Source organism: Atractosteus spatula, chromosome 22, assembly GCF_055471065.1.
Source record: "Atractosteus spatula isolate fAtrSpa1 chromosome 22, fAtrSpa1.hap1, whole genome shotgun sequence".
NCBI lineage: Eukaryota > Metazoa > Chordata > Actinopteri > Semionotiformes > Lepisosteidae > Atractosteus > Atractosteus spatula.
In genome coordinates this window covers 9,276,452-9,299,994 of record NC_142727.1, presented here as the reverse complement: position 1 = coordinate 9,299,994, position 23,543 = coordinate 9,276,452, and the positions used below count along the sequence as shown (strand labels likewise).

At 45.6% G+C, this 23,543-nt stretch overlaps 1 long non-coding RNA gene across 1 annotated transcript; it reads left to right on the top strand.

Annotated features, from left to right (window-relative positions):
* On the top strand, positions 1–22,476 carry LOC148816743 (uncharacterized). Its single transcript, XR_016094666.1, has 4 exons — positions 1–315; positions 3,209–3,291; positions 8,692–8,833; positions 22,393–22,476. It is a non-coding gene; the product is annotated as an uncharacterized LOC148816743 (long non-coding RNA).
* The last annotated feature ends 1,067 nt before the right edge of the window (positions 22,477–23,543 follow it).

Sequence of the window (23,543 nt, the reverse complement as noted above, 5' to 3'; positions counted from 1 at the left end):
AGACGCCCATGTGCTATGAAAAAGCCTGCATGTCGGTGTGATTTCTGTCCTTAAACCGCCTTTACGACTGTTTTTAATTTCAATTTGCCAGCTGGACTCGAGTAAGGGGAAAGAAAGAGTAATATGAATTCCTAAATGCAGTACCTGACGGTCGTAACTCCAGAGGGTGGGACTATTAGGATGAGTGTGGCAACTCCATCCTCTTTATCCTGAGGGGACTGTACAGAACAGACAGGTAGAGCTGTCTGGAGCGGAGGACGCTGTCGGACGACTGGGGATCACAGAATAAGAGGCTTGAGCAATTTTCAGATAGCGGTGAGTTGCAGTACTTTTTTTTTTCTCTTTTCCTAGCACAAACAGTATGTAAAGTTAGAACGCAACGTTATCACAGCACCAGCTGCGGTTTTAACCCCTCAAGAAAAAAAACAAATTACCCCGGCTTGAGGTTTCAGTTTAAATAGCCTGCTTTGAAGTTGAGCTCTGCAGGTTTCACTAACGAACAGCGCTTGTAGAACATGAGGTTTAACGTCAGGCGAGCTGCGAGCCAGTTTCAAACAATTTTAATACAATCAGATTTACCAGATACGTCGGAGAGGTCCGTGGTTAGTTTGAAACACAGTTATCACTTCTTTAATAGGTTTTCATATATATATAGTTAGATAGTAATTTTCTCAATTATAGTACTCCAGATCATCATTATTATTAATACCATTAGTACGAGTATCACTGAGGAGTTACGTTGCGTTTTAAGCAAACATTTTTAAAGAAAAAAAATGGACGAGAATTGCATACGCCTCGTAATAATTTAGAACGAATGCAAAATAGCTAAAAGGTAAGCGAGGAATGGAAACCACTGATTCTAAAATCCATTTCTGGGCTGTATCTCCCGTCTATCCTAACACGAAGGATTCACTCATAAGGGTCAGGCAAACCTGAGCGTTATCGCAGTTTGTCATTTCAGCACTGTATTGCCCTGTAACTGAACGATAGTAAAAACAGCACCTCTTGGTTAAAAAAAAAAAAACAGAACTCTCTTGGTGATTTTCCCTTTCACGTTTACCATCTATCGCTGAAATTGGTCATTGAGCTAGATTATATGGCGTTACCTTGCTAAATTCGCAAAGCTATCCGGGGTCTATATGCAACAAAAATCTTTCACTGACAGAAAACATGACTTTATGTGCATTTCGGTTTTGTACCCGGCACGGCATTGTGGCCATATCGCATTTTGTTTTTGGCTGAAAATAACTCATCCATTTTTATTTGTGCAAAAGTACGAAACGAACTTTAGTCCATAGGAATGGACTGCGGTGAAAACATGCTAAAAATATTTGTTGTCAAAAAAGTAACGAGTTCAACGGAGTTCGTTTAAATGTGAAATGGCACACACGGAGGTCTGAGGGACTGGCCTTTCATGAGGAAAAGACCCCTTTAAACCTGTCAAAGCTTCACAGCACAGCAGAATCTACAGGAAGCCCGTTGTTTTCTGACCGTTTCAGGCACTTCATTTTAATGATCTGAAACTTCGTTAAATATCATTTTAAGTGTATAACATTTCTGGTTTAACCATATAACAGGTGCCGTTCACATTTCACAGCAAAGCGGAGGAGCTTTAGTCAGAACCGTCTCTTGGTAGCAGGTTGTGCTCAACCGCCTTCAGCCTGCACTATTACAATCCATCGATGTGCTGCGTGTGTTCTTTTTCTTTTCCAAACACGAAGATAATAGTTCCACACTTTTCCACACAAAAAAACAAAACAAAACAACTTTAACCATACTGTGGTTCAGTAAGGCATGAAGTGCGCTAATCAAATCCATCCCCAAGTTTGGTTGGAAAGGCTTAACACGTTTTTGTTCTGAGTGAAACTGGGGCCCTGTTATGTGCAGTAGTTGCAGCAGCTGATGAAGTTAGGAAACGGGGTGGAATTGTGAAAAGGGGCACAGGGCGGAGGAGAGTCTGTTGAGTAACGGAGGAGACACAAGTTACACAGTGTGACCGAATCTAAGCATACTTTTAAGACACTGCAAACAATAAAAGAACAAAACCAATATCGCAAGTGACTCCCAGGTATGTGAATTTAGAGCCATATTATTACTGGAAAAAGAATCTTTCGTTTGATCCTACAATCCAAGTGTGTAAAGGGGGGTGGCTTATGTTTAAATCATGGTGCGAACACTTTTCTGAACAAAACCCCAAATGCAAAAGGCCCCCACAGTGATATCTGAGATTTCTGGCCCTGATTCCGTTAGGTGAGGGATTGCGTTCGGTGCGCTTTTCCGCCAGCGACACACTGCCAGCGTTTTCTATGGGATTAACGAACGGGACCCACCGCTTTATGAAGTTGCGGGAAGGCAAACTCTCGGACATACGTCCCGCAGCAACCCCAAAAGGCATAATAAGGTCTGAAACGTGGGCTTGTGCTGTCTGGTCTTCTGTGTCTTTTTTCCTTCGTCGAAGTTTTTCGGTCATTCTCGATGGCCGTTCTGCTTCGCTGCAGTCGCTCCTAAAAAAAAAGGCAGTGTCGCAAACCAAGCAGCAAAGCCATGCAAATTTTTGATATGGAAAAAAAAAATAGAACCCTTCTGCACCTACTTCCCCTTTTTCTAAAGAAGAAACAACAGATCTCATTAAGAGCAGCTGTGAACAATTTCAGGCCCTTGAGTCTACCCTCTGAACAGCAGATGATGATAACCTCCCTTCAAGCACTTGGTCTAATCTCGAGATGGGAAAATGACTGCAATAAGCCCACCCCCGGCCCTTCTGAAGATCCAGGTTAGACGCCTGGCTGAATGGCTCTTTACTGCGTCAGAGTCGCTGGACGATGGCACTTCAGGACTTTTTCTGGGGTTGAAACACAGGACTTTGAACTGCCGTGTACTTTGAAACAAAAACATCTAGAATAGCTTTACAAAAAACAAAATAAATTAACACGACAGATAACATTCTTAATGCACTTCAAAAGCCCTCCATCCATCCTAATGCACTGAGTAGGCTCTCAGTACCTGAGCTGAGCAGGGATCAAGGGCCATTACGCCTTACAGAACCCACTCTCCACACAGTACTGCACGTACAGGCTGTCTTCCCGTCAGCCTGCTGGTTTCAGAGTTTGTGATCTGGGGTTGTTTGCCCGAAGTGGAGGGACCTGTGGCAGGGCTGGGGGTACCTGGTATCCCCCCTGAGCCGCTGCCTGTGCTGTCTGTCTTTCAGCTGGAGGTTGCAGCATGAGCTACTACATGGATCCCGTCCCTGCAGGCCTGGCCTCACAATCCTATGGCCGTCCAAGCATGATGGTAAGGCCCCACTGCCTTTGTTTCGACACTGCTATCACGTGTGCATGTGTGCCTGTGAGTGTACGTCAGGCTCTCCCAAGTATACCCTTATAACGAGGCCTGTGGTACCTGCTTATTAGCCAGAATCCAATCCAAACTGAATCCAACGCGTTAACCTTCAGTCCAGGGTGCAGTGGAAATTCATCCACCTGACCTCGAAGAGATGAAAAACAGACCAGCACCCCCAAAAAAAACCCTGCTACCCGGCAATGCCCCCTCCCTGTCAGCGGAGACAGCTGGAGTAAAGGCAAACAGATCTGGGGGAAGACGCGACGGCCAGGCAGCAACAGGTTCGAGCTGGTTCAGACCTGGGCAACGATCCGGGTTGTCGTTCGCTGCAGCTACTCGGGGTCAAAACCTGGCGCCACCGCGGACAGCAGGACTCTCAGTCCGCCGGGAGAAAGGGTGGGCGCGGGCTCAGGGGGGGGAGCTCTCTCGTGCTCGCGCGGAGCAGTTGCTGGTGGCGCACACATACAATACAAACAACAAAAAGTGTAATTGACGCGGACTTTGAGATGAGACGGCCGGGAGTCATTGGGATTCATATCAGGTACGTATTCATCCAAAGCGCGGCCGAAATGTTTCCATCTGTATGCAGAATGGGGGCCTGTTAATACGGAGGAAGGAGGTCACATGCAAATGTCTGCCTGACCTACCTCGGTACCAGCCCTGAATGTATCTAATTGGCTCAGGTGGTCTTGTCAGCTTTTGAAATTGAGATGAGTGTACACAAGGCCACGGTGGTCAAAAGACGAGAAAGACGAGGTGGAAAAATCGTATCTGGGGGGGGGGGGGGAATTTATGATGACAAAAATACAAATAAATAGGCTTATCGCAGAGCCTTTTGTGTCCTTAGCTTCTGAAAGGAGCTGTCGGTTTTCGCTGTCTCCTCAGTGGATAAAAAGAGTCCATGTCCTGACTCTACTCGGTTTTGAAGTGAATAAAAGAGGCACCCTCTCTCGCCTGTGGGTCTCGTGCTACTGCTTGCTTTGCTGATCTCCGATCAAGGCTGCCTGCCACTTCTCGGACAAACCTGTGTCCTTCAATGCGTCTATAACACTAACGTTTTGATTTAGGTATGAAGGACTAGTTGTCCTACACTTAAGTCTCTACATTGGAGCAAGTGAAGGCTTATTCCAAAAAGAGAAGAAAAGAAACACAACGTTTCGGCTGTGGAGCCTTCTTCGGGTGTGAATCTCTACATTGGTTGCCTATAAAGTCACGTATTCAATACAAGATCCTGTTACTGACCTTTAAGGCTGTAAATGATCTGGCTCTGTCATACATCTCTGAACTCCTCCACGTTTACACTACCCCCTGTAGGCTCCAGTCGGTTGAGGCTGGTCCTCTGCTCACAGTACCCAGGACTAGATCTCAGACTTTGGAGACGTTGCCTCTGATCCTTTGTTATGGAATGCCCTTCCTCCGACTCTTCAAGAGACAAAGTCTTGTCTCTCTTTAAATCTAAAGTCAAAACTCACCTTTTTACTAGGGCCGGTGTCTGATTGCCCTACATTCAATCCTGCATGTTTCTAAAATAATTCTTTCTGTTAGTTGTTATTGTACTCCATTTTTGTTTATTCATTTATCACTATGTAGAGAGTCCTTGGGTTTGGAAGGGTGCTTTATAAATAAAACTTATCGTTGTTAGTTGTGTATAGATCAGTATCCAGTGGTGACTGGTTTGACTCACAAGGACTGCAGCTGTAAATTACCTGTAGTCATTACATCTGCCGAAAATAAGCTGAGATGTGAGAATATCCCAATCCTTGAAAGGGGAGATCACCTGCTCACCTTTTCCCACGCCAAGCACATGCAAAAGTGGGCAGATGGGTAGTTTGGAGAAGACCGGAATGTTCTTGGCTGGGCCTCTCTGGCAGACTACATCTTGACCTGAAGGTTCAGCAAGCCATCTAGTTACGGAAATCAAGGCACCCTCTTCCTCAGCGTGGAGTAGCTGGAAGACATCGCCCGCCAAGCCCGCCCCCCAGGGCGGCGGAGAGACGCTCTTGTGTTGAGAGAAGTGGAGCAAGCCTCAGCTGTATTAACAGGTTGTAAAGCTGACAGGCAGCTGATAAACCCCGTCTGGCATTAGAAAGAGGCCTTATCAGACTGGCAGCCGCTCCCCGAGACGGAGGGCCCTGGCTGTAACGAGGGCGGGAGACAGTCTGCAGCACGGTTGCCAGTCACCACAGGGGTTCTATCAGGACGTACGTGAAAGAGAACAGACCCTGACAGTCGCGCAGTGTGCTGTTACAGCCTGCAGTGCAGCGCTGCTCACTTCTTGTTCGGCATAAAGGAAATCACCCCCTTCCTCCCCCATACTTATTGAAAAAAAAACAACTGTCAGTATCACCCATCCAGTCAGAACACACCAAAGCTAGACTTGATGACAAGACTGAAGTACAGAGACTGTGACCAGGGGTAGGTTGCACTATAGTGGAGTTTTTTAACAAAACGTATCGCAACCGCTTTGCTACGAACAAAGTATCCAGAACCTTCTCACTTTCTTTGGGGTGAGAAGGCCAGGCCCCTCTACACCCGTTTTTGTTTTTTTTCCTTCAGGCAGAAACTGGAACAGGGAAAGGAACAACCCAGGGACTCTTGGCTGTGTCTGTCTCTCTCTGCCACTGACTCAGGGTTCTTGAAGTCCGGCTGTTGGCGAAAGAGCTTTCTTTACAACTGGATGGCTGTAACCAGCTACCTATCTTTGAGAACCTTTAGACGCACTTATGTAACCTTCCATCTGCTGCATTAAAGGCAGACCATCAATCAAGGTGGTGAATGATTCTTTCTCGTCTACCAATACCATTTGCTGACTGTATGTGACCTTTCTGAGCCGAGAAACTCCCTGAGCAGGCTGTAAAACGTTGTTGCATTTGGGATGGAGATATTTCTGTGGACAACATTAAAAATGACTACCCCATTACACCATGAGGCAGTGCCCAACAATCTTGGTACCAGCGAATCCTTCACACGAGTCCTTTTCAACTTTTTCAGCTGAAGCGCCACTTTTTCAAGCGCCGCCTGGCAATGTGCTGAATGCCGCAGGCCGAGAACTGGAGAGAAATTCATCTCCGTGGTCTTGAACAAAGGGGACGACGAGGAAACACGCCTTTTATCCTAGAAATCCTGGCAGCTATTGACTAGGTTGGCCCACTTCAGGGTCAGCAGTGAGAGGACCATCAGAGGACACAGGGAGGAACTGCAGACGGAGGCCCATTCAGGAATGCAATCAGGAAGCACCCCTTTACGTGAAGAGTAGCAGATGTCTGGAACAAACTGCCCAACCATGTGGTGAAAACAGGTTCCTTCCAATACCTAAAAAAATAACAAGTCAGGATCTTTGGATCAATATGCTGCTTTCGCCCAAATGAGTGACATGGGATGAAAGCCCTCCCCTCATTAGTAACCTTTTACTGTATTTCTATTTAGCATCATATAAAGTGGATTATTCAACTGCGATGTTCGTGTTTCGTGTGTTTAAAGCCCAGGTGCCGTGTGTTTCTCAGCTGCAGTACATCACAGAGAAGGAACCCCACAGTGGGCTCCAAAGACATCTGTATTTTGGTAGCTCACCGTTTGTACCAGAGCACCGATGACAGATGAACAGTATGAAGAGGAGGGGGGAGGGGTTCTTCTGAATAATCTCCTCCCGTCGGCACTTCTGATAACTGTCCCCTGTCACCAAAACAGAAAAACGCAGCACAAACGCAGTCACAAACCAAAGGTGTTTCTCTCTCAATTCCTGTAACCACCAGACAGTGGCTTAACTTCCCCTGCCTCACACTTGTCGCACAGCAGCTCTCTGAAATCTGTAGGATCAAAAAAACATCCCTCTGCTACTGCCCGCAGGTTGGTTTTTTTGACGATGAAAAAGCATCCCCACAGTGTAGCACAATCCTCTGGAATAGCACAAGTGACTAAAGTCAAGAAAAGACAAATGAGAGATGAGAATTGCTCAAGACCCAGCATTTCCACTGAAGGTGCCGTGTGTCACCCAGGAACGCCCTAGTCTGTGGGCCGCCCCTCCTGCTGTTTCGTCTCTGCCAAGCGAAGGCCAGGAGTGAGCGAACAGGTTCACTGGGAAACGAGAGGATTCAGCTCAATGCCAATTTTTCCTCAAGCTCACTCTGGGGTAGAGCCATGTGTTTGGAACGGCCTCCTTCATCTGGGAACATCCCTCTCGTTCTCTGGTTCAAATGCGCACAGCGCACTGCGGTACAGCCCAAGGGTTAAGGGTCCCGGTTGGGTGACGGAGTTAGGGGAGCAGGCCACAATGCCCTCCACCAAGTAACACACCATCGTCACGGAGCAGGACAACACAGTGTCACAGATGTCGGAAAGGAAGGACCGTAGAATGGCAGGAGAGCAAAAAGACCCTATATGCATAGCGGCGAGACGGGGTTTAGCCCGGGCTCAGCTGTTCAGGAAATGCCGTATAGAAACCTATGCCCTCAGGTAGTGGACGTTGGGCAACCTGGTGCTAGGCAGGTTTCAGGACATCCGAACGTCAACGCTGAGCGAGTAGCAGAGCAGAAGCAGGAAATAAATAGGCTACACAACAAGACACACCAGAAAGACAAGAATAGTCACAGGGAACTAGGAACAGGAGGAAAGTAGAGCGCCCTCTAGGTGTACTGGGCGTGACACTCGGCACCTCTGCCGACCAGGTGAACCTTCAAAAGCAACTTTCTGACAGCGTGAAAGAGCCCGCGGCATGCGGACAATGGCAGATACAAGCAGGGCCACTACGAGAAAGGAACAGGAAAAAAAAAACACAGAAAGAGGAATGGATGAAGTAATTTAGCTGCACCCAGACAGCAGCGAAAGTGAGTGAATTGCCAGAATGGTGCAAAACCAGTGGAAGGAAAGTCAGCGTGCACTTATTTAATTATTTACTGAACTAAACTGCACCAACCCCCCCCCCCCCCTACAGTGAGTCAACTGCATAGATAAACTCCCAGACCCTGTCATCGTTTAATGACAACTGCTCTGGCAAAGCTAGAATTCCTCTGCCTTTGTCATCATAGCTCGAGATCGGCTTAATGCAGGCTAATGAGTCCATTTCCTTTAAAACGCGTCAGAGGGTATTCATGTGAGCTTGATGTAAAATGACATCCACTGAGCAACCGAGATATTAAAATAACAATTTATGAGGAAATAGTTTGATTCCGTGCTTTGTAGCTGTAGAATGAACTGTAAGTGAGATGTAGGGGAAGAAAAGCAGACCAATTTCTAAACAGGTCTTAAGCTGCTTCGATACGAGCAGACGTATTCGCTGTCACACTAACACGCCACGCCTTTTGTGCCGACCAGCTCTAGAAAGTCTGATGCTACTGATGCTTTTTTTCCCTACAGAGACACGGTTCTATGGGCATGTACCCGGATCCTGGTGTGACCAGCCCCTACCTACCACAGCAGTTCTGCCAGCCACGCCCATACTGTCCACAAGAGGTCGCTCTTCAGGAGGTCCCAACAGGCCACGAGTTTTGCGCTGCAGGTAGGAGGAGAAAGTAGCGGTCAGCCATGCTGTCATGCCCTTCTTAAAGGAAGCAAAGGGGAAACTACTTGAGCCCCATCACTAATAAAATCTTGGGTATACGTTAAAACATTTTCTTTAAACGGTAATTTCTTAATCCGGTCTATTTAACTGACAACGACGCCGACTTGACACAAGTTGAAGAACGCCGTCACCCTGACATAATCATGACGTCTGCTTAGCTGCTCTCAAAAGTGTAACGCTCCAACAGCACATGGCGTTAAAGCACACGTGTCTTACAAAGCACATATGAACACGCGCATGATGCACAGAAGACACCCAACAAGAAGACTGACTGTTGATCTTGCACACTGAAGGGTTTCTGAATGTACAACGCGGGAAATCCATTTCTGAATTTCAAGACATTTCATGTGAAAATAGATGAAAAACTATCAGGATTCACGTTCCAAAGTTATTTTCCGTATGTGAGCGTTTTTACACTTTTATGGATGGGTGTCATTTTGATCCTATACTGAAAGACCTTAATTTTAATGCTTGTTTTTATTCCATCCAAAAATCGAGTGCGGGGGTCAACGTTTGGCTACCAAAAAGGGTGAGACTGGGCGGATGGGAACTGCCCGTGTCTTCGCCGAAAATAAAAGACCTTCAAAACCACTTCGCCCCCCCTTTGCCACCACAAGAGAGCACAGCACGCAGCTCCAACAGATCCCGCGCATATTTTTGCAGGGCTTTAAAATGGAAAAAAACCAAAACAAAACAACAACCAACCAATTCAAAAAAGAGACAAAAAGTAAAAAAAAAAAATAAAAACCGCCGCTACTATTAAAACCAAAACGAGAAATTGATCGCAGGGCTTTTGAAACGTGCTTCACACTGTGACTGGCATGCTTGGAATTCCTGGAAACGTTTGGGTTCCCAGGGCACATCGCTTTTTCACAGATTTCTAATGTGTTGTGGGTTTTTTTGGGGGGGGGGGGGAGTCAGCCTGCTTCTGTAGCGTGGGCCTCACAGGCTCCTCTGAGGCTGTCTCTCCAAAGGGGACAGGCGACACTGACCCCTGAGCAATGCCTATACCAGATGCCTCATACTTTCCGACCCAAAGTGGCCACATGCCCCGCATTTTTCAGCGTTGACTTTTTCACGTTATTTTTAACTGGAACATTCCTCCCCGTGTGCCAGCTCCCCTCGACATGTCTCCCCTCGTCCTGAGCGTGATTTATCCCGGCGGAAAAAAAGGGACGCGCGCGCGCTCTCTGGGAGAGGGAGCATCCGCTGAACAGCCACTTTCACTCCCCGGCTCCAGAAGCCGGGCGAGGGCGGAGGGCCGGCAGTCTTTTCCCAAGCTTGGGAAGATGACTCCCAGGGGGCTCGGCCCCCTGCGCTGCGTTAAGATGGAGTTTGGTAATGCGCGCGCGGCTTTAGCCAGACTTGGGCCAAGCGCTCTGATCCGCGGGGCAGTGCGCAACCTCCAGCTCCAGCGTGTCGTCTCGGCCTTCTGCTAGTGAGCGGCTAACAGAGCCGAGAATTCCAGCTTGTTCCACACCCCTGCCACTCTCGAGGTAAAGACGTACCTCCAGCTCTCAGTTTTAAATGCACTTTCACCTAGTTTCCACTTGTGATATTGAGCAGAATGTCACCGCCTACGCTCTGTGTCCTAAGGAGCACAAGTCTTCGGGGAGAGAGAGAGCACTGACTTCAAATCAGACTGAGTGAAAAAGCCAACAAGAAGAACAGAAATGGGCGCTCGCCAGAATGGTGTTTGAGAGGATTAAGAGACCGCTTTCAGTATTTTTTCCATACATACCCAAATAGTAGGACTGACAGATATGGGTAGTAAAATTGTAGGCTCCAGCTCTGTGACTGCTTTGGGTGCCCAAGCACTCCCAATACTGTTGATCATATTATTTGTAAAGCATTTGAACGCAGTTTTACTTTATCCATGTTTGGGAGATTACCACAGGATCACTCCCACACAATGCTACATTATTCTGTCTTATTGAGAACTGTGCGGTCTAATTGTCTAATTTGCTCATTATGGTTCAGTTTATTTGTCATTAAGTGGGCTATTGTAACGCAATGGTCAGTGACTAAAAAAGTGTCTGTGCTGATTGTCCGATTCAAGGTTATGCAAACCTTACTCTGAAATCTTGGTTCTTTCATTTAACCGGGATAGAAAAAGAAAGTAACCAAAATTCATGTATCAATAGAACCATTAACCATAGTGCATTGGATTAAAAAAAAAAAGGTTTTCTCTCTTAAAGCTCACACCAGGTGCACCCTGTGTGGGTCAGTCACATTATCGGAGTTTCAACCAGTCAGTCGTTGTGCCATATCACGTTTTATACAGTAGACTTGCAGTTGTTTTTGTGAACTTAATAGTCTTAAAGTAATGCTACATCCATAAACTTAAACAACTTGATGTTTACAAAGTGATATGTGATTGTGGTCGAAGTAGTTAAACACAAAAATAATGTACTGAACACTACAAGTATATAAAGTTAGCTTTTTAACTTTTGAAGGACGTATAATACCTTATAGCAAAGTATTTCGTATTAAATGAACAGTACTAAACCTCTACACAGTTGAATATTTGGCCTTCATTTTCACACTTGTCTCAGAAAAGTGGTTTTGGAGCTTTAGTGTAAAACCAGCTGCACGTTCATGGCAAAACATTTCAATGTTCACACTAATGTGTGAGCGCCGTGCTGCGTTATCAGGCTGACTGTACCTGTAAGTGTAAAGATACGATTAGACGGAACGTCTGGGCAGAATGTACTGTATGACCTGTGAGAGAAGAAGACAGAAACCATCTTCCAAAAAACCGCAGTGCGTAGCCACGGCCCGGCTTTGTGTTGTAGTAACGGCGCGTCCAACCCCTGTGTCACGTTAAGAGGACACTCTTGGCCTTGAGCTTGATGGCACGCAAACTTGGCCGACACCTTCCCCACCTTTATAATAACCCCTATCACGCTGGCCTGTCGCAAGAACGCTTCACTTTGCTCTTCAAAGTGTTCTCGTCATCACAGAATCCAGGCTACGCTCTTAATAAGGGTCTGTTCTCTCCCTGTGCGCCTCTCTCGGTCCCACACACACACACAGAGGTGTACACAGCTGCGAGCCTGCCTGTAGGAACGTGGGACACCAGCGGGGTCTTTCTTTCAGGGGACGTGATGTTTGTGAACCCGAAAGCTGTGAAGCTGCAGCTGGACAGTGTGTGTGTGAGAGCGAGAGAGGAGAAAGAGGAGGAGGAGGAGGACGACGAGGAGGTGAAGGGGGCGGGGGGGGGGGGATGTTGGAGAGGGGATATGGAGGGGATTCGTTGTGGGGCCGGGGGGGGGTTGTGCTGAAAAGGGGCACGTCCTCGCGAGCGCAGGCACATTTTTTATTTCTAAAAGTAAACAGACGGTCTGCGGGGGTCTGGAGGTTATGGGAAAGGAGGAAGCCGTGATGCTAATCAGTCAGGCACACACTTCCCCCCGACAATAAAGCCAAAACCAGAAAAAAAAATCAAATAAAGAGCACAGAGCCCCACCTCCTTCTGGGTTCGACGGTGGGCAGTGACACAGTCCTCTCAGTCCCCGAGTGGGACTCAGTACTGTGGGATAGCGCTGGTGCAGTTTGTCACAGAAAACAGGTCGGGATGCTTGCTTTTTGAGCCTGCAGTTCCTACAAGGGCTGCCAACAACAATTATGAGAAGCAGGAGCAAATTTCAGCTCCCGTGTTGATTGGGTTGGACTCTCTGTTCACACACCTCAAGCGGCGACCTATTCCCAGAGACAGCGGAATCGCTCAGTCCGAATGTTTCCGAGATAAAAGCTCGCGATTAATATAAAAAAACAAACCATTCAGAGAAAGAGAGCCCCACGCCAGGCGATCCGAAAATATCACCATGCGGGACAGGAGTGGCTTCGCGTTATTAAAAGCCTGTCTCATGGTTTAGAGATCAATAGTTCGCGTCCGGGCTGTGTCGTCAGCTGAAGGGGGTCGACGTAGTTTTCAAAAAGGCTCGCAAAATGTCTCAGCAGACCCATGCAGTGTATTTTCTTTTTCCAGTTTACGATATTGTATGAAAGGTGGGTTGTGTTGCCTCCAGTTCGACAAACTGAAAATTGTTCGATCAAAATGAACTTTATTCCGCAATACACGTCTTACAATGAGTGCACACTCTAACCAGTCATGCAACGTCTTCTATATGACAGACATTATTAAAAGTGGTGACTGAGCAAGGGATGCTGGGGCAGGATTTGCACAATGAAAGAGTCTCTCCAAGCCCTACCGTTTGCTGTTGTCGGTGCCTTTCCTCTGTCCCGGCTCTGAAACTGCAGTCGTCCAGTCCTCCGCAGGAGCTCAAAGGAACAGGGTTGGCCTCCTCAGTCCCTATACAGGGCCCACAGTCCCTTCCAGCGCTTCCAGCCAAGTGAATAGTCTAGCCAGTAAGGTGGCAAAGTCTGAGAAACATGCCTGTACTGTCGCCAGTGAGACTCGCATCCCTCCTGCTGCCCGATGTCATTCTTGCCCGTGGACACAGGAGGAGTCGCAAAATGGCGACGAGCTCTGACAGGAGTACGTTTTCGGTGGAAAGCGGGCATGCTCTGTGGCGGCGAAGTTGATCTGATGAATCAAGAACGGGCAGTTCCACATTTTTTCCGCGTTAAGATCTAAATGCAGTAAAGGGCGATATGAGCTAGCGGGGCGAGTGTTTCTATTTATGTAGGCCTCCGACCTCCTGTCTGTGTGGCTGTCAAAAGTGGTTTTGTGTCACGACACTTGTTTAGTGGGAAAACACTGCATAGTGCTTTCTGTTGTCCACAGAGAAAGGCCGCACCAAGCTTTCGAGAGCGTCGCGCTCTGATCTTGTGGTCCTTCGTTATAGAGGAGAGCCTGAACGGCAAAATAAAAATGATACGCTGATCGCAAAAAAGCTCTTAGCAACGCATCATTCCTAACTCAAGGAGTTTTGTGAACACGTTTTTTTGTTTTGTTTTCTTTCCCTCCCGAAGCAAAACGAATCACTTACAGGAACAAAAACATTTCCCCGCCCCCACAACAGTCACATCACCCACCACCTGTGAGGAGCTTCTAATCAAACACCCGCATGATAAAATCATACGAATCAATACGTCATCAATAATCAATCAATAAAATCATGAGGGCCTCTGTCAATCTCCTTTCCAGCACCATAGGTCTGAGCAACAGTGCAAAGGTCCATATACATGATTTCAAGAAAGCCCAGGTTGCAGTGATACCATGGGAAGAGAAAACAGAGGCTCTCGGCTGACAGACACCATCTTTTTTAGCTGCAGTCCGACAAGCCGAACCAGACCAGAATTATCAATACTGAGAGCAGAGGAGTATTTAAAAGACCATATACCTCTTTAAAATAATACTAAGACCCGCAGCTGTATCACCCTGCAACTCACAGCTGGCAGCCCCACTGAAGCTGTGAGCCTGGCCAGTACCTGGATGGGAGACCTCCTGGGAAAAACTAAGGTTGCTGCTGGAAGATTTGTTAGTGGGGCCAGCAGGGGGCGCTCACCCTGTGGTCTGTGTGGGTCCTAATGCCCCAGTATAGTGACGTGGACACTATACAGTAAAAAAGGAGTCATGCTTTAGATGAGATGTAAAACCGAGGTCTCTGTAGTCATTAAAAATCTTGTGTGTTACCTCAGTGTCATGGCCTCCTAATAATCCCCATCTCTGAACTGGCTGCATCACTCTGCTCTCCTCCCCACTGTTAGCTGGTGTGTGGTAAGAGTACTGGCGCACTCTGGCTGCCATCGCATCATCCAGGTGGGGCTGCACACTGGTGGTGGAGGAGGGGAGTCCCCATTACCTGTAAAGCGCTTTGAGTGGAGTGTCCAGAAAAGCCTTATATAAGTGCAACGATATTATTATTATAAGATGATAAAGTCTGTTGCCATTAAAAGATGCCCACTGTCTGTTGAGAGCTGGACAGAGTCAGGATGGTGAACTAGGAGCTACTTTCATATTCTTCTACGAGAGGCCAGGCACATTTAAAAGAAACTTTAAGTGGTGATTAGGACTTCTGGAAGGAGAATTTATGCCATCCCTAATAGTATCCCTGGAAATAGCTTAATCTGTGACTTTTGTGTCCCTAATCCAAACTGCTGGGTTTATATGGAGACTGAAATACAAATACATAATCCGAGGACACCCATCCCTTTATTTGACCCATAGGCACCCTCGCCCTCCAGGGGGCACCAAAGGCTCCGCAGAATGATGACACAGGAAAAGAAAGATGAGCCATGAAGCACATGTTGCAGTTCTGCAAAATTCTGGAATGAGTGATAATTAAAAATATCAGCTATAATCTGAAGGACTTTGTGTTTCCACTGAGGGAAAAAGAAAAGAGAATTGGCTGTTTGTGTTTGTGATTTTGTGATTAAGTTTGTGATTAAGAAAGACGGGAGAATGAGCTTATCTAATGACCTAAAGCGCGGCGAGATAGGTGGATTAGCACCATGGATAACACTCAGCGCAGGTCCCTGCCTTTTTTCAAAACTGATCTCTTCTCATTTCACTGTTGAGAAAGTGACCTCCATAGCTCATTTCACAATAATGGGTAATAACAGATTAACTCTGCCACTAGCTTGGGCTATTGAACAACATTTGCCTTGTCACACTAAGATAGAACGCAGCTGCAATCTGCTTTCACAAGAGGCCAATACCAACCTACTGACCAGCATGAAACACACCCTAGGAGAGGACAGCGTCACAGTGAAACAGCTATTCTCGAACCCGTCTTGGTCCACAGCACACCTTGGTATTCCAGTGCCCTGACTTACACCATCAAAAGCTTGCGCCATTAAATATGCCATAACAAAACTGCTGTGCTTCCCTAGTGTTGCTGTCCTGGCCTGCCAGACTATTCCACACAGTGTCACTGTGTTTTACTGTAATACTGTGTTGCTAGTATGGTATATCACTGGTATATCACAGTAAACATTTGTGAGAATGCAGGGCTGACATAAGATGGGAAAACACGCAGTTTTTTTTGTCAACTTCAGAAATTTCCAGAATTAAGTTACTGGCCTGAGCATTTAATTCTTGCCCACTTGCATTGACAGGCTCTGAGCAGCTCCATGTGATTGGACCAGAACCAGTGGCTAATTTAGCACCATCTCACTGGATCCCTGATAATTGGCTAATGGTTACTATTTCAGCCTTAACTAAAGCTCTTTTCCCTTGGCTTGATTGCAGTTAGGTTTAGCTTTAACTGACTTAAAACCTCCAGCGTCTGGGGAAAACTACTATACTGGCCCTGCTGATGATGACACTGAAAACGTGTGTTAGTCTGCAGCTGACTGACCCGTTTCTTCATACGCTTGCTGGAAGTACTGTGGACAAATGTCGTAACACAGAACAGCAACAGAGGGCTCAAAGCAATGTTGGCAAATACTGAAGAAAGAACAAAAAGGAATCTGGAAGTTGCGAACACTTAATACATATTTTTGCATGCAAGCCAACAAATGTTTGGATAAGCCACGCCTAGGAAATCATTTTAATTTCGGTTTAGAAGCCATGAATGAAACCAATTAATTAGTAATCAATTGATTTAACAGATGGCTACACGTGGACACAGACCACTGTTTGTGTAAAAACCAGGGTGCACAGCAAGAAAAAAGGAGAAAAATGATGCAATACTAGCCTAAATCTGTCACATGCGTCCCCACATACGAATACAAAGGTCCATCTTTGCTTACAGCATCTTTACATTTAAAAATGAAGCACTACTGCAGAACTGCAGGCGCATGTGGGCTTATGATACGGGCACGGCACTCTGGCCAAACGATTCCAGCCGCGTTGGAGAGAGCCGCTGAGAGAGAGAGAGATGCAGAGTGTGGTCTCCTATGGGCTGGAGACGGAGGGGGAGAGCTAATTCAATTAGCTCCACAATGGAGTGATGGAGGGCACGTGGTGGCACTAATGGAGGAGAGAGATGTCCTTTTAGCGAGGCTAATTGTTTGGAAAGAGCCAAGCCTTTGTGTCCAGCCTCCCCCCCACCAGCACTCCCCGCCCCCCCCCGGCAGGAGTCCTGTGATCTCTGTGGAGCCCTTGTCCAGCCCACTGTTTCCACAGACAGCCGAGACACGCAGCCAGGCAGGCAGCTATAACTAGGCCTACAAGAGCTGTATTGTCAGGAGAAGGGGGTGGGGTGGAGTGGGGAGGGCTTGTGAGAAGCTAGCAGATTAAGACCATAAGGGCATCATGAGCACTGATGACCATGGCAGACACAGAAGCAGGCCTCAGCACAGCTTTCCCAAATGGAAAAACTGGACGTCAGGATGCGACACACCTTTAGGCATCACAGACACGCCACATCGGCCAGGAGGCACTATCATATTATTTAGGTCCAGGTGATCAATGCGATTAACCAGTACAGAACACAGTGTTTGACTTATAAAATGGACACTGTTTTTATTTCCACTACTTTCTGAAGGCTGAAGATGATTAAACTGGGTGGGAGAACGCAGCAGGAGAGAGCAAAACGCTCCACAGCACTCGGGGACAGAGCACAGTGATTGCAGGTGGTAATTTGTCCTGGCTGCTACAAAAAACGATTTAAGACTGCAGTGATTTTGTTTAAAACAAAAGGTCGGAATTGCTCCGTCCAGCAGATCTTCTGAAACCATTTTCAGGCTGGCTGTATGAAACTGCGTCGAGCGTAGTGCTGGGAGCCAAGAGCTGTCAGAAGGTATTTAGCTATTTGAAATCGAAGAGGAGAAGAGGTGGGAATTGTGAGTTGGGTGTTTTAGGCAATATGTGACTGCAACAGGAGAGACGTCACGTGAAAAAAGGTCTTTGATTTAAGATGATACTCTTCATAGCTCTAAAAATCTCAGTGTCTTCAGTTAGGTACAGGAGCTCTAACCTATGAGGCAAATTAAATCTTATTCAATTACAAACCAAGTGGAGGGAAACCTCCCATTCCTTCCTTCCTCTATGCAAATGCTATGTGTTGTGAGGGAAGAATATCAAACTGATCCGTATGAGTAGGTGTAAAATTCAAACCTATTTCCGCTTGAACTGTTCAAACTTATAACTCCCTTGTTTAACCTGTTACCAGAACAAAGTGTATTCATTATCAGTTTTACAAACAAACGGGAGCTCTTTAGATAATTTCTTCAGGTTAAGGTTAAGAACACCGATGGCTGAGACATAAACAACACAGAAAAGAATGCCCTTTTTTAAAGCGAGGCCTGAAGAGATCAGGATGTGGCACAAAAATGTATCTCAAGGTGCTCTGACTTTCTACAGAAGAAAAATCCAAGCACTGGTGGGGGATTTTCAGTCGACATGACATCACATTTTGGCATCCACTTTGTTTTGTAAATTTTAGTGCAGGGAATTCTGAAATAGTTTAGAACTCTGGTAAACACTCCAAAATTCCTTGCCGAGAAAACTTTATATAGTACGATAAAGTGCCTGAGTCACCTTTTATGCTCAGTGGTATCTTAGAAACTGTTTGGAACAGAGTCTCTAAGAGTAATCCAAGTTTATGAATGGATTTTGTAATTATAAAAACACAACCCAATATCCCCTTCTCTCCTCAGAAAAACTCAGTTCTGCACAGAAGGTTAAATATTTCCTCCTGTAGAGCAGAATTCGGAGGTATCTCCGCCAGAAACAAAGAAAATAAGTGTAAAATCTAACTTCTTTTTGAAGGAGATGGTTGATTATAATTTTCCAATCAATTGAAGAAAATCATGGTAATGTTTTGACACAAATTCTTGTAATTTGTCATTTGTGTGACTGACGTAGTAATAAATGAGTGATCAATTTCAGATAATGTATGAGATATTGGTGTTTTGGTGAAGCAATATTCATTTATCATATTTTATACTGTTAGCGCAGAAAAATTGCAGCATTGCATTAACAGACTTAATCGACATAGTTCTTCTGACTTTAAGACAAACCTTAAGGCCTAATTACTTCTGCTGGTAACTGTGTGACAACAAAACAATATTCTAACCATGTATGAATGCTTACAGAGAACTAAAGAAGAGGAGCCAAACAGTTACTTATCCTGTACACACTCCCTAGCCATTCTTCACCCTAATAAAGTCTTTCAGCCATTGACTGTGTTGATTCAGTGGAAAACATGTGTTGTTGGAAGATCTAAATTAACGTGCATCAAACACGAGTCGAAGGGTTGTAAATGGAGCAAATGACAGATGTCAAAGTAATTGTGACTTAAGTATTTCCAAAACTATTTGGCCTCATTTTAGCTGAGAAAAAATGCTGAGGTTTAGCATTTGTGTTAAAGAAAAAAAAAACTACCTCAGTTAAAAGATCATGCTAAAAACTCCCATTCAGATATTAAGCAGCAGTGCTATTAGACTTAATGGTTTCCCCTCTAGGCTTAAGAAAGGTTCAGGCTGTTCTCTTAAAGCTGGATACAAGGAGCTCATTAAGATAAACATAGGAAGGCGGTGAACAAGCCAGTGAACAGAGCGCAGTAGTACCTCATCTCCATGCTCCGAGTTGTTACCGGCAGACCGCGAAACCGAGCCGCCTCTCAGACTTCTCCAAAGCAGCTGAAATCTGTCATGCGAAACCCAATCCCTGTCAACTAATGGAAACTCTTTGTGATCTCCGTTTTTAAAAAATCTATAAAGGATCAATACAATGCTTTTCCCCCCATAAAATTTCAAATGCAATGTGAAACTGTCTCCTTACAGCCGGGATTCAGAATGAAAGGCAAAAACTGAAAGGATGTTAAACTGTTGTGGAGAACTCTTGAGTAATTTACATTGCTCTACTCTTTTCATGTCATGTCTCCCTTCTTTATGCAGAAATACAGGTCTGTGATGCCCTTCTGCATACGTGTTAGCCATTTTATTCTGCGTTGACAGCTCTTCCTAACACATCTGTATTTTGTTGAGCGAAAAAGAAGCCTTTTAAGTTGTTGGATGTGGAGAAAGAAGCAATTGATGTTAATGGCAGGAGCCACAAGTTAATTAGACATGATTGGAAAGGCGATGGATTAGTTACTGCTCATGTATAGTTCATGGGATCGGATCTTTCTAGACTGCGATCGATGTGAATTGATGTTTTCATTTTACCCATACCGCTTTAGTAGTAGTACTACTAAAAATAACAATAGTAATAAAATAATAATAATAATAATAGATAGAACTAGTGGTGCCTTTTGAATGAACTGGTTATTTACAATAAACAATAAACTTTGCATAAACTGCACATAACAGGCACATAATGCAATTCTTAGCACTTACTGTGCATAGCTCTGTCCATGGGATCAAATAAATAAAAGAAAAGGAACATCAGGAAAAAAAGCTTTTGGGTGAGAAATGACCATTTGAGCTCACCTGGTTTTATTTCTCTGTAGTCAGTACTGGTTTTACTGGGAACAAATCACCTTAAATATGAAACCCCTTGGGCCCCCTCCCTCCAAAAAAGCCCTGTTTGAGAGCAGCCACCCAATCCCAGCACACTGTGGGACATTGGAGGGCCTGGTAAAAAAACCCATGTGAACACGCAGACTCCACAGAGAAGGTCTCTTCAAGCTGGTGCTGTGAGTGCAGTACTGTCAACAGTATGTGGGTTTCGTAAAAAGCCCACGAGCAACCCCCAGCAGCATGAGGTTCCCTGTTCAGTGGTGGAGCAGGCTGTCACTTGTCATGCCTGCCAAGCAGGTCACTTAGATCTTGATGATGACAATGTCACACTCAAAGTGATGCAGCTACCTGCTGGCCCTCTTGTGTGTGTCTGTGTGCTAACATGCTGTGTCTGTAAAACAATACCTTGTTGAAGTCACTGTGTTTATAGACCGGGACGGCAATCAGAGACCCAACTAAAGATGACCCAGGGGAACCCGTGCAAATTACAGGAAAAAGTAAACTTGTTCACATCTATGGCCACGGTGAGGCCATCCATCACTGAACCTCCTTCTGAGGACTGTGGTCTTCTTTTTGAACAAAAAAACAAACAGCAGCCCTTGGTGTTGTCATGATCATTGACCATCATCGTGACATTAGCTTCGAACTGTCGGGGCGATGCATCACAATCACAGTGCCATTCTGTTGCTATGGAAGCTAATTGGGAAAGAGTGCTTGTTATCTACTGAGAAGCTCTTTGCTTCTCATTGTGGCATTGTTGCTATGAGAAACTCAGATGCCGCGCTGGCTAATGAGCCTAACTGAATTACCCAGATGACGTGTTGATTTCTCTTAATGAAGTTTACCGTCTTCAAATAAAAAAAATGATAAAAAAAACTATCTGGAAATCAAATTCTCTTGGAGGACCGTGATGACCAACAACCAAAATTAATTTTTCTTTCAAAAAGATATGTAGACCTCCGCTCAAGAAGGAAGCAAAGCTGTATTGAATACTAGAATACAGGACAAGAAATTAGTTCAAGTAAGCCAAGTGTTTCTGCCCAAACACTAATCAATGAAGGGCTAAAAACTAAACAGGCTTACATATTTCCAAAATTCGGCAGCCAGAATCCTGACCAGGTCTAGTGCAAGTGATCACATTACTCCTATCCTGGAGTCCTTGCACTGGCTTCCCGTCAAATTCCGTGTAGACTTTAAAACCCCCATGCTCACCTATAAGACTCTGCATGGCTTGGCACCTCAGTACCTGTCTGAACTAATATCGCCCTACTCCCCACCTTGCAACCTTCGCTCTTTCTCTGTGAGTCTCCTCTGTGAGTTGTAATTGTGTTTTATCTTGTGTATCCTTTTTATTTATTGTGGTTGTCATTCTGTAAAGTGCTTTGAGAAGCCAACTTTTAAAGGTGCTATATAAAATAAAGTTTATTATTATATTATGAATAATTATAAACCAGTCCTTTACAGTGCCTCTTCTTGAATCAGCCAATCCCTTCAACACCCTGTAGTGTATTTAAATATACAGTAGGAAAGAAAGCGACATGAGTTGAAGTCTGTGCACGCTGTCAAGATGCCGTGTGTGACACAGGCTTATTGCCTGTACTCCTGTGATTCTTACCGGCTGTGGCGTGGTGTTTTTGGGGGTCTGTAAAGGCTGGGGGGGTTGTGCCGACAGGACAAAGCCAAGACGTGATGCACGGTGAGGGAGAGAGACTCTGGAACTGGAGCTGAGGCGCACTGTGTCCGTTTCTGCACCCATCCCATTTATAAATGTTACGCCAATAGCTCAGAAGTAACTTTAACTCAGTTAAAGTTAAAACAATTAAAAACCCCTCAAAATAAAACCATCTTACTTACAGAAACTGTATATGCAGAAATGTTTTTTCCACACGATGGAAATTTTGTCTTTCGCTGGAAGAAAGGTGCATTTCAATATTACCCAACTGATCAAAATACAAATATTGTAAATGGTATTGCTTCCCTGTGCTTTAGATATGTTGTCTTTAATTGTAAGGGACAGGGGAGATGAGAGTCATCAAAGCAAGGCAATTTCAACACAGAAATTGCAAGTTCAAATGAGAATATGTACCAGTAATCCTAGAAATACAATGTACATGGACGCATGCTTTTCCTCTTTCCTTTTTCAGTGCCCTGAAGTTATATCATTCATTTACTTGCAGGCCCTTTCACTCCAGGAGTTCCTGGGAACTGAAGGATCATGTCTTGGGAAGGCTGTGCTGCTTCTTTATTAGCTCAAAAGCCATGTTTTTTTTGCAGGGAGGTTTTCAGTAATGTACTGTGTCATAATAGTAGGGTGGGCAGCGTGACAGCGCAGTTAGCATTGCTGTTTCACAGCACTGTGGCCCTGGGTTCAGCTACAGTCCTTGGATGCTATCTGTGTGGGGTTTGTATGTCCTCCCTGTGTTGACATGGGCTTCCTCCCACAGTCCAAAGACATACGGGTAGGTTAAGTGGCTTCTGGGAAAACAGACTCTGGTGTGAGTGTGTGCGTGTCGGTGTTTGTGTGTGTCCTGTAATAAACTAGTGTCCCACCCTGGCTGTACCCTTCCTGCCTTGTGCCCGGTGCTTTCCGAAATTCGGGCTTGATGGACAACAGTATTGCATAAGGGAACAGTCCATGGGCACAGGCCATAACTCCCTCCCCAGAAACTGTCCTGGCTTCCAGTGAAATTTAGAGTGGACTTAAGTTCTTTCCTACTCGCATATAAGGCACTGAATGGTCTAGCTCCAGGCTATTCAAGGGCCTTTCACACAAGTAATGTATAGTCCCACTCCTCATTCCACACACATGGAGCAATATATTCTATTCTTGCTTACACTTATATAGCGCTTTTCTAGACACTCCACTCAAAGCGCTTTACAGGTAATGGGGATCCCCTCCACCACCACCAATGTGTAGCCCCACCTGGATGATGCGATGATGAACGCTCACCACACATCAGCTCTCAGTGGGGAGGAGAGCAGAGTTATTCATAGATGGGGATTATTAGGAGGCCATGATTGGTAAGGGCCAATGGGAAATTTGGCCAGGACGCCGGGGTAACACTCCTACTCTTTTCGAGAAACGCCCTGGGATTCTTAATGACCACAGAGAGTCAGGACCTCGGTTTGACATCTGATCCGAAGGACAGCGCCTGTTTACAGTATAGTGTCCCCTTCACTATACTGGGGCATTAGGACCCACATGGACTGCAGGGTGAGCGCCCCCTGCTGGCCCCACTAACACCTCTTCCAGCAGCAACATTAGTTTTTCCCAGGAGGTCTCTCATCCGGGTACTGACCAAGCTCACACCTGCTGAGCTCCAGTGGG